Genomic DNA, 10623 nt, shown 5'->3' on the forward strand with positions numbered 1-10623 from the left:
AACCACTCAGCTGCCTCTAGTAAGGCAAGGGTTATACGTAATCATTGATCAGAGCAAGCCTGGGCCTCCAACCCACAATGTCAGTCCCGTTCACTTTGAGTTACAAGAGATGGGCATGAACAGTTAGTTGACAGCAAGAAGGCGGAGTCATCAGTGAATCTTCAGATCATGTTTAGCCTCATCGTGAACCACAAACCAGGAACAAGAAATGGCAACTCACAAATTGCTGACATTTGTAAAATCAAGGTATAATGACCGAGGAATAGCCATTGTGTACCTTTTTGCATAATGAGATTTACAAGGAATTTAACCCCATGTAATTCCAGTAGCTCACTGATAAAGCTCTATGAACATAGTCTGGTATGTTGTTATAATAGGGAGTTGAGACTAGCTTAAAACATTCTGTAGAATAGAATGAACTATCATCTGTTGTGTGGTTGATGTTTGTTCTCCAACAATACTTCCAAAAGCAGAGAATCTCAAGGGTGTGTGTGTTGGAGGGAGTCATACAGGATTAGGGCCCACCCTAATGACATCATCTTAACTTGATCCTATCTGCAAAGACCCTGTTTCCAAAGCAAGTCTCATTTACAAGGGTTGAGGTTAGGACTTGGGTGTATCCTTTGAGGGGACATAATTCAACCCATAACAAACACTTTGTGATATGTCTTTTTTCCTGAAGCTTCTTGGAAGTGACTTCTGTCTCTTGCAATGTCACTTGGATAAGCAGGGAAGGCCCCTGAGGCGAAACTCGAGGGCCTAAAACAGAGTGGGAGTGAGGGGAGGAGCACTGACATGAGTTGTAGGGACGACTGTCGGATTAGGAGCTGAGTTAGCAGCGTGGCTTGGAGGAGAGGCGTGCACAGCTGCATATAAGCTGCCGACACGACAGTAAGACAGGATGAGAGCTCTTGGGATTTTTGCCTTTGGAAGACAGAGACCCAGCTCAAAACTGCCTAAGGTGAGAAAAGGATTACTGACTCATGTAGCTGGGAAGATGGGAGGTACTACATAGAAAGCAGAATAAAACATAACCATTGGTCATTATGTGGAAATACCAGAAAGAGCCAGGAAATTTCTCATTAGTACTGTCTAGAAATTAATAATAGCAGTAATAATACTTAAAAAAAACCAGGCACCTAAATATATCTGAATATATTGGTGAATGGCCAGTTTTTAAACTTAGGTGACACTAAAATAATTACTTAAATTATACGCAGTATGACAGGGGTCTAAAGAAGGAAGGAAGAACTTTTTGCTGGAATAGAAAAGATTTCAGGGAAGAGTTAAAATATCAGCTACGTTTGTCTGATGAATCATGTGAGATGTTTGTCACAGATCTGGGGTGTGAATAGTGACTTGAAGCTGGAAGTGTTTGGGCTCACGATATTGAACTCCAGTGTCAGCAGTGTTGTTGGGGTTCCAACGGTCACCGTTCAATGGAGGGCATCCATTCAGACACCCCGTTTCTAGACAAGGACAGGAACAGTGAGAAACTGAAAGAATGTGGATTTTCTTTCTGAGTTGTCAAGTTGTCCCCTTTTTGTTTATTCTTTTTCAATTAGAGAGAAGATAATGGAACAGTCAAATCAGTCTCTAGAATTTATCAACTGAAAGACTGTAGGGACTTCAGCTCAATAAGATCAAATGCATGGATTTGCAATTTAAGTAATCCTTTATTAGAATAAGGCAAGGAAGCACATAAATCTCCATCCAGTTTCTACTTCATCTTTGGGGTTTGAGGAAAAAGTGTTAGATACTATAAGTGAACGCAGGAAACTCATTTCCAAAAAAGGCAAATAGACATTGTTCCAAAGTACTCTTAACAAGAAGGAAAGTTCCCTATCTCTATTTTACATTTCAGGAAGAAATAAAGAACAGAAGGAAAGGGAAGAAAGCATGGTGTCCTGTTGATGTCTTGCTGCCATTTTGTAATGATTATGTAATCTTACTAACTACTAATTAGTGGTTTCGTGTTCGAGCTATATGTACATGTTAGATCATTCAGGAGTAGAAAGGGTAGATGGAGTAATGTAGCTCTACCTCCCACTCCTGATTCTCTTAAGTTTTCCTCAGAGGTACTCACCGTCACTGGTTCCTTATATATACGCCTGGTGATATTCCTATTTTTTTTTTTTTATTATACAAGTGGGAGCATACAATATAAACTAATTATTTTTCATCTTGGTGATCAGTCTGTATGAAGACATGAAGCATGGTGATTTTTGGTGGGAAATGGCACTCTGTCATATGACTGTGTCATGGTATTTTAAATCATCTACCACCGATACACTTTTAGGTTGTTTACACTCTTTTGCTATTAGAAACAATGAATACCCAAAGATAAATGTGTAACAGGGCTCAGTCAGGGAAACAGAAGCCAGTCTTTGTAAAAGTTCTGGTTAAAGGTTTCCAGGGGACTGAGGGCACACACATCTTTAACACATGCGGGGTGGTGAAGGTCAGGGAGGATGCAAATGGCAGTCGGCAGCGGGAAGCTGTCGAGTGGGTGGCCCTTCCGAGCTTGGCGAGATTCTTGTGGTTCTCAGCAATCTCTGCAGCTTTCACCAAGGATCTCTGTGTGCAGTGCCATGTGGGTGGTCCTCAGGAGCTTGCCTGGACCACCAGCCTCCCACTTTCTAGCGTGTCCTTCATCTGCAAGGGCTTCTCCCTGGAGGGACTCAGAACCACCCTGGGAAGGGGTGCTGGGGAGGTAGCCCCCCTACTTTCTTTTAGTGATGCCAAAGAGTGAAGAGCTACAGACGATCCAGAGCAAGCAATGTGTGGACGAGTGCTGGGTCGGTGGGCATGTGAACTTGAAATCTTACTTGTTGCTGCCTTGTCGCTGCTCAGAGAGGTCGTAGAGCTTTACCTCTCCAGCTGAGAGCCTTAAGACGTTTGTAAGGTTGCCTCCTTCCTTACACTCGTGATAGCACAATGGATGAAACAAAAACTTCATCTTCGTTAAACTGATCATGGAAAACGGATATCCTCTTGTAGTTTCCAGTTTGTATTTTGAAATAAAATTGAGGATTTTTCATACTTTTGAAAACCGTTTTTTTCCCTGTGACTTGTCCGTTCACGTCCTTTGCCCATTTTTATATTATGTTGCTGCACCTTTTACTCATTGATTTATAGGCGCCCTTTGTCAGAGTGCTGTGAACTTATACCAGGGCTGGTATTTTTCTTTTGCCATGTGGAAAATTTTAATGTTGTTTACTCAGATTTAAAAAATCTTTTATTTATAGCTTTTGAATTCTGTGTCATGCATAAAAAGGTCTTCCCTACTTGGAGAACATCAGGGAATTTGTATTTTCTTCAACAATATTTATGGATTTTTAAAAATTTACACCTTTACCCATTTGTAATTTATTTTGGTATGATGAGCGTGATAGGTATCCAGCTTAGTATTTCCGCATGAATTAAAGGGAAACAGAGGGTTCTAGGTTAAATTGTATTCTCTCTAATGCTTTCCAGAAATTATAAGTGCCAGACATCCCACCTGGAGGTTTGGGCAGCCCCAGGTCAGGTTGGGCAGGCAGAGGACTGGGGAAGACTTTCTAGGTTGGGGGGTTGCTGGAGGCAGCCTTGAGCTTGGCATCTTCACATCAGGGAGTAAGGCCAGCTGCCAAGGAGAGGTTGATAATATGGCAGAGGGAGAAATGAGATCAGTCCAGTAGGAGGGAGTCCTATGGAAGCTTCTCAATATCAGGCCAAGGTGGTGAGCATTAGGGGTTTGAGCAGAGAACTGTAATCGTTGTGTTTTGGGAAGTTTCGCCTGGTGGTGGGTTGGGGAAGGCAGACGACAGAGTCGGGGAGCCTGAGCGGAGGCCACTGTCACAGCCACAGGCTGAGCAGAGCTCAGGGCTCCTTTCTCGAGGCCGGGGTCAGGGAGGGGGGGGGCGGCTGTCTGAGAGGCAGAGGCACTGCCTGCAGACCATGGGTAGGTGTCAAGCCAGGACTCTCAGTAGTGTCCCTGGACTTGGAACGGGACATCCCTGGGAGATCTGGGGACCAGGTGCCCCACTTCTGCTCCTGAGTCAACCCCTGAGAACTTCACATCAGACCACGTGTCCTTGTGGGATCCATGGCTCAGTGATGACGACTTCACGTTTGCTGACGATGTGCCTTGTTCGGGTGAGTTTTACATGTAGCATCTCATGGAATCCTTGCCTGCTCTCACCCCCATTTGATAGATTAGGAAATTGAGGCTGAGAGAGATTAGCTAGCTTACTTGGGGTCACAGGGATTGAAAATGGTAGATCTGGCTTGGGAAGTGTGTCTTGTCCCCAGAGCTGGAGCGCGTAACCACTCGTAAGTTATGCCACCCTCCATCTTTCTATAGGCACCTCTCTGACCTTTCTGCTCTCTTCCTTGCTAGAACCATCCACAACCCATAATTAAAGCAGCAGCACGATTATTGAGAGAAATGGGAGAATTAAGCTTGCAGCTAGAGCCTTGGCTCCAAATTCCCAGTTGTTTATCCTCCAACATTCTGTGAGCCTGTCTCCTTGGGGCTCTTAGTATCTTGTCCCCATGGCACTTGCTCGTTGACATTGGTTGGAGAGTCCACAGGTGGGTCCTGTTTCTCCTGACAGCTTGGCACTAAAGACGTACTTAGATGAGTGGGTTTTGAAGTTGGTTCATATTAAATCATTTGCAGAAGTCCGGGAGACAGAACATAAAACCAACCTGTACTCGAAGCAGAAGCGTCTCTGCCTACCCACCCTCCCTCCTACTTCTGGGGCCATAGAGTGCAAAGTTCGAAAACTCCTGGCTTAGATCCATGTATGGTCCTCTAAGTGTTTGTTCAAATCTAAGCTTATTTAAATCCAAAGCATTCTAGCTCAAAGAAAATTGAGAGAAGGGGCCAGAGCAGGCTGGCTGTGTCCCTTGGATATTTCAGCTTAGATACCCATCATAGATTCGTCTGTTCTTGAGTATCTACCTTTCCAGTCTGGTTATGGTAGCTTAATTTTAGTCTTGCAACAACCCTGTGAAGCAGGGCAGTGGGTAGGTTGATCACACGAATGGGCCCCTGAATGGCCCCACCTGCCCCCTGTAATAAAGCTTCCTCCCACTCTGAAGCTGGGCTTGGTCGTTGACTTGTTTTGACCAGTGGGATGGAGAAGATGGAAGGTCAGCAAAAGCTTGCAAGTGTTTTGCTTGTGCCTTAGGGTTCTCCAAAGAAATAGAATCAGTAGGATATATATAGATATATAAGCAGAAATTTCTTATAGGAATTGGCTCGTATGGTTATGGAGGCTGAGAAGTCCCACAGTTTGCCGTCAGCAAACTAGAGAAGCAGGAAAGCCAGTGATGTAATGCTGTTGAAGTCAGAGGGCCTGAGCTTGGTGGGCGTTGTGATGGTGTAAGTCCCAACCTGAGTCTGAAAGACCAAGAACCAAGAGTACCATTGTCCAGGGGCAGGAGAAGATGGATGACTTAGATCACAGAATTCATCCTTCCTCTGCCTTTTTGTTCCATTCAGGCTCTCAACAGATTGGATGATGCCCACCCGCCATGGTGGGGATGATCTTCTTTCCTCAGCCTACTGATTCAAAGGCTAATCTCTTCTGGAGATGACCTCATAGAAACCTAGAAATGTTTTTCTAGCTATCTGGGTATCTCTTAGGCCAGTCAAGTTGACACATACAGTTAACCATCACAATCTATAATGAAAAAGAGCATCCCTTACCCTATCCTTCCCCACCCCCATCAGCAGATGCTTTCCACCTTTTTTTTTTCTGTTTTCTTATGTTTCTTACCACCATAATTATAAAGATAATGCTTATACTGCTATTTCTTGACTTTTAGTTTTAGATTATCATTGTATTACTGTTGAGTTTATATTAAGAGGAATCAGAATTAAACTTTGTTACGCTATCACATAATCCTCACATTTACGTATTTCCCCTCCCCACCTTCAGGGATGGAGAGGTTATATAGTCAGTGTTTTCATTACTTTAGCTATGTCAATCTTGTTTACAGATGAGCCAAATTATATTTTAGTGATTCCGTTTCCTGTGCAGTTTTGGTTCCTTCAGTTGGGAACTGCAATTTTTCCTCTCCCTTTTTTGTCTTCCTTCATCTCTCTTGACATTATCTTTCTACGTGCTCAACCAGCTCTTTCCTCCAACCTTTATTCCAACTTCCCTCAAGGTCAGAGCTTGTGCTTTTGGTGGTATATCAAAGAATCATTGCCAAGACCAATGTCAACCGATTTTCTCTTATATTTTCTTCTAGGAGTGTTACAGTTTCAGTTCTTGTGTTCCGATCTTTAAATCCATTTTGAGTTAATTTTTGTGAGTGATGTAATATGGGCGTTCATAATACACAGGAGATGAAGAGTCAGATATGAACATTTGCTGAACCCCAAGAGCACTATCCTAGCTCACCCCCCTACTAGTCAGTAAGAGCTTTCCTCCCCTCCTCGCATCTTCTTCCTTCCCGCTTGGCCTGCAGGGGTCAGAAGCTGGGATAGAAGCACAAGCCTTGGAAGAGAGCAGAGGCCGCGGCAGCTCCTCTCCTAACTGCAGTGCACAGCCTGACCTGTGGGGGAAGCAGAGAAACCTCAGCTTGGAGCAGTGGTTTGAATTTCGACCTTTAAGACGGGAACAGGTATTTAAAATGTGGAATTGCTCTTTGGTGATTTGGCCCTTTTTAGATTTTTATAATCTAACTATGACTAAGGCATTTATGGGGCTGAGTTTTTGTCCAGGAGTAGAAGAGGAACTTGTTTACCAGCAGTTTTAAAGCAAAAATGAGATGAAAATGGATGCTAATAAGTTTCTGTTGCTTTATGAATATATCCCAGATTTTGGGTAGTTCATCCTAAAGGTTACATTTCTCTGAGAATATGTTTATTTTGCCTTTACTTTACTTTTGAGGGGATAAAATTCCTGGCTATTTGTTTTTTAAATCATTTCAATGATATTATTCCATTGTCTCCCTACATCAAATGCTGTTGAAGAGAAGTCTGTGTCATTTTAAATATCATTTGTGCTTCTGAATGTCTTGCAAAGGAGGCACTGACAGCCTTTGTTCTGGACTGACCTTTCTGCGGAGGTTTTTAGAGCAAACAGCCTGGGAAGATAGAGATGATATTTCCTTCCAGAGCAAGCAGTAGCTTTGATCAGCACCGTGGAAGTGAGCGATGTGCCTCCCTTGTGGTTTTCAGCACTCTGTCCTCAGAGCACTGAGACTGTTTTTCCTGTTTGTGGTGGGAGATGTTTGGAGCCCAGCTTCGTCTTTTTTGGCTTGGAACACAGGAGGTACCATTTAGATAGGAAGTTGAGCAACTTCAAGCAAATCATCATTTCATGAACTCCGCTTGAGTATTGAACCACTCTTACATAGTAATGTGAATAATCCTGGGCTCACACTTTTTCCCACCGTAATGTGCTATTGATAATTCCCATTGACAACCCCAAGTTTGATTTTAGCTGATATCGTTTGTACTTCTCTCCTCCACATTTATTTCAGAGTACTTATTCTATTTTTTTTTTTTAAACGTAACTCATCCAGCCTTCCCTTGTTGTGCACTCTCTTGGGATTTTCAGATCAGAGGTGTTGCTATTCCTAAAATTTTACAGTGATCCCAGTCCCATTTAATGCTCCACACACTTCCCTTTTCCCCTTGCTCATGCTAGATGTGCTACATTTCCCATTTTATGACTTCACTTCTTCAAACTGCCCTTTATTGCTGAAAGTTCCACATTGTAATTTGAAAAGTAGAACACTAAAATATCCATATCTGAGTGATCTGCTAACTACTGGGCTGTAATTGTATTCCAAATTGATAGTTCAGCTAAAACCTTAGCTATTTTATTCAACTTGAGAGGTATATTTGTAGCCGATTATTCTTGCTTATGGCTTTACCTAGAGCTTTTATATCACAGTTATATTTTGTACCACGTTAGATATTTTTCCATCTATTTGCACAAAGGTAGAGAAAAAATGTTAACAAAGACATAAAAGTCATATGTTAAACCAAGAATACTGTTAGAATCAGAAATGATATACTGCATCATCTTACTTTTATTTTTTTCTGAGATTTATTGCTGGGGAGAAGATTCAGCACAAGAATATGATAGCTGATACAGGTGTATCAAAATTTCAAGCCCCTTCGATTACGAAGCTATAACTTCTCTCTTACTCTGGCTAGAAATGAAAAGGACTCCATGTTTGGATAAGTGACCCAAGGCAGAAAAATAAATACCAACCATAGAGATGAGACATGTCTTGCTTGCTGTGGGCACTGGATTGGGTGTTCTCCTAGTGAGAGAGGCCCATCATTTTGGTTCCTCTTCCTTCAGTGATTTCCTACAGTACACTTTAATCTGAGGGAGGTTAGGAAACTATGGGTAGCACGGCAGAGAATTACTGCGCCTCTGCCTTTTCCCCACAATGGAAGGGCAGGGCTTCTTAATTTGGGATCCATGGGGCCCCCAGGGGTCCCAGGCAGACTTTGTGTACAAGTTGGGGCAGAGGTTGTGGTGTATGGATGCAAAGTTCGTCCACATCTTTCATCTCATCCTCAGAGGGGTCTATGATCTTCCAAATGCCCAGAAGGGCATGCAACAACCTCTCTCTTTGACTGTTACTTAAGGGCACTTACGTGTGAGGACTATTTTAAGAACTTGGTTGCAAGTTATTAGGGATGATTTCGAATGCGCACAAAGTAGGGAGAACAGTAATATGCTCCTCCCTGGACTTATCCAGCTTCAGCAATCCTCCACATTTTGTAAATTGTTTTTAGCCATCAAAATGCATGGCCTGAAGTCATTGTCCTACCTACCCTGGGAGGAGGATCCTGTTAATAATCCTGTTCCAGATAAGGATATACTGAGACTTGCAGGGGCTCAGCCACTTGCTGATGGTTGCACAGCTAGTGAGTGGTTGAGCGGGGAGCTGGGATTTGAACCCCGGGCCAGCCAGCTCCGCAGGCCCTCCAGGCATGCCACTAGGCGTCTCCCTTCTCAAGTGGCTGTCTCTTCTGGAGAATCTTCAGTCCACGCTCTGCGTTCCTACTCCTGAGCGCTGTACCAGTCTTCCCCAGACATGCTTTTATTTTGGAAGAAACTGCTGTTTACAGAGGGCCTCCTCAGCTTTACACATGGTTTTATTGTATTTTTTTTCCTGCCTGTTTAAAAAAATTTTTTTTAATTCTGCTTGCTTTTGTTCTAATAAGGACTCTCTGAGAGAAGTATTTTTATTCCCATTTTACAGGTGAGGGAGCCTCATGTTAGCAACTTGACCAAAGTTATGCCTAATAAGTGATGGAGTTGGCACTGGTATCCAGACACTCAGTGTCCTCACCTGTCTGGCTTGGACCGGGCTCAAGCCTCAGTTAAACGCGGCATGAGCTTTTGAGAGAAAAAAATGTGTAGAGTGTATTTTCTAGAAGAGGGTTTATATTCACACTGTCAGTTAATGGTGACTAGAATTGGCCACGTAGCTGGACATCGGAGTTATTTCAGCAAAGGGGAGAGTGTGAGGCTTAGTGAGTGAGCATCTTGCCTGCCCTTGCGGCGTGGTGGTGTTCTTTCTGATCAGATTCTCAATATCCACTGCGGGCTCTCGATTCTCAGCACCAGCCTGGGCCCTTGGGTATCACAGTGTGTGCTCCACAGCTTTGTGAACCTTTTAACAGGGGAAGGAGAGACTTGTTGGAACTTGTGCATTTTACGGCTTTCTCTCGCCCCCTTAGCCAGATCTATTTTCTGGAACCGGGAGTGCCCTCAGCCATCCTTGACCAGAAGGTATGGTGGCTGTCCTCTTGTGAAGGAAAGCACCCAGGCAAGTGACATCCCAGCATTCAGAAGACACTCCTGTCCTGCAGAGAGTGACCGGCCCAGCTTAATCTGTGTCATCTGACCACATCATCCAACTGTATTACCTTTATGCACAGAGATGAGGGAACAGGGAGAATTCTGCTCCACATGGAGGTCGGTAGGAAAGAAAAAAAACTATAGGGAAAATAAAAGAAGCCAGAACATTATTGTGAAAAACTGACCTACCCTTAAATATGTAGTAAATGATTAATTTGCATTGTTGGCACATTATCAGCCCAAATTACTGCTGGAACGTTAAGACACAGAGATGGCTTGGCTAAGTGGTTGATTAGAAATGATCTCATCTGGGGCGCCTGGGTGGCTCAGTTGTTAAGCATCTGCCTTCGGCTCAGGTCATGATCCCAGTGTCCTGGGATCGAGCCCCATATCGGACTCCCTGCTCAGTGGGAAACCTGCTTCTCCCTCTCCCACTCCCCCTGCTTGTGTTCCCTCTCTCGCTGTGTCTCTGTCAAATAAATTAAAAAAAAATCCATCTAATCTAATAATAATCTAGGAATAATCTAAACATAATCTAATACGTATACCTATATGCTTATATAGGTATGGAAAGCTCTGTGGGATACACATCCACCTATTGAGGTTTTTTTGACGGAGGGGCAGATTTTGGATGCTCTCCACTTTCTGCTTCATCCACTTTTTTAAAAATTCATGATGAGCATGCAGTATTTCCTATCATCAGAAAAAACCCAAAATATAAAGCACGGCTTAGGAGGTGAGATTTCACTTTTTATCGCTGGAGCTCACCTGGGAGGGGATTGCTCTCAAA

At 43.4% G+C, this 10623-nt stretch overlaps 1 protein-coding gene across 1 annotated transcript in view; it reads left to right on the top strand.

Annotated features, from left to right (window-relative positions):
• Positions 1–9731, top strand: part of ATPSCKMT (ATP synthase c subunit lysine N-methyltransferase) — a 56533-nt gene extending 46802 nt beyond the window's left edge. Inside the window, exon 6 of the transcript XR_012377649.1 lies at positions 9713–9731. The gene's annotated coding sequence lies outside the window, so the exon portion shown is untranslated. The remainder of the gene's footprint in view (positions 1–9712) is intronic.
• Positions 9732–10623: the final 892 nt, after the last annotated feature.

Source organism: Callorhinus ursinus, unplaced genomic scaffold (assembly GCF_003265705.2).
Source record: "Callorhinus ursinus isolate GAN/ISIS: 27379988/994484 unplaced genomic scaffold, GSC_fseal_2.0 scaffold3, whole genome shotgun sequence".
Lineage (NCBI taxonomy): Eukaryota > Metazoa > Chordata > Mammalia > Carnivora > Otariidae > Callorhinus > Callorhinus ursinus.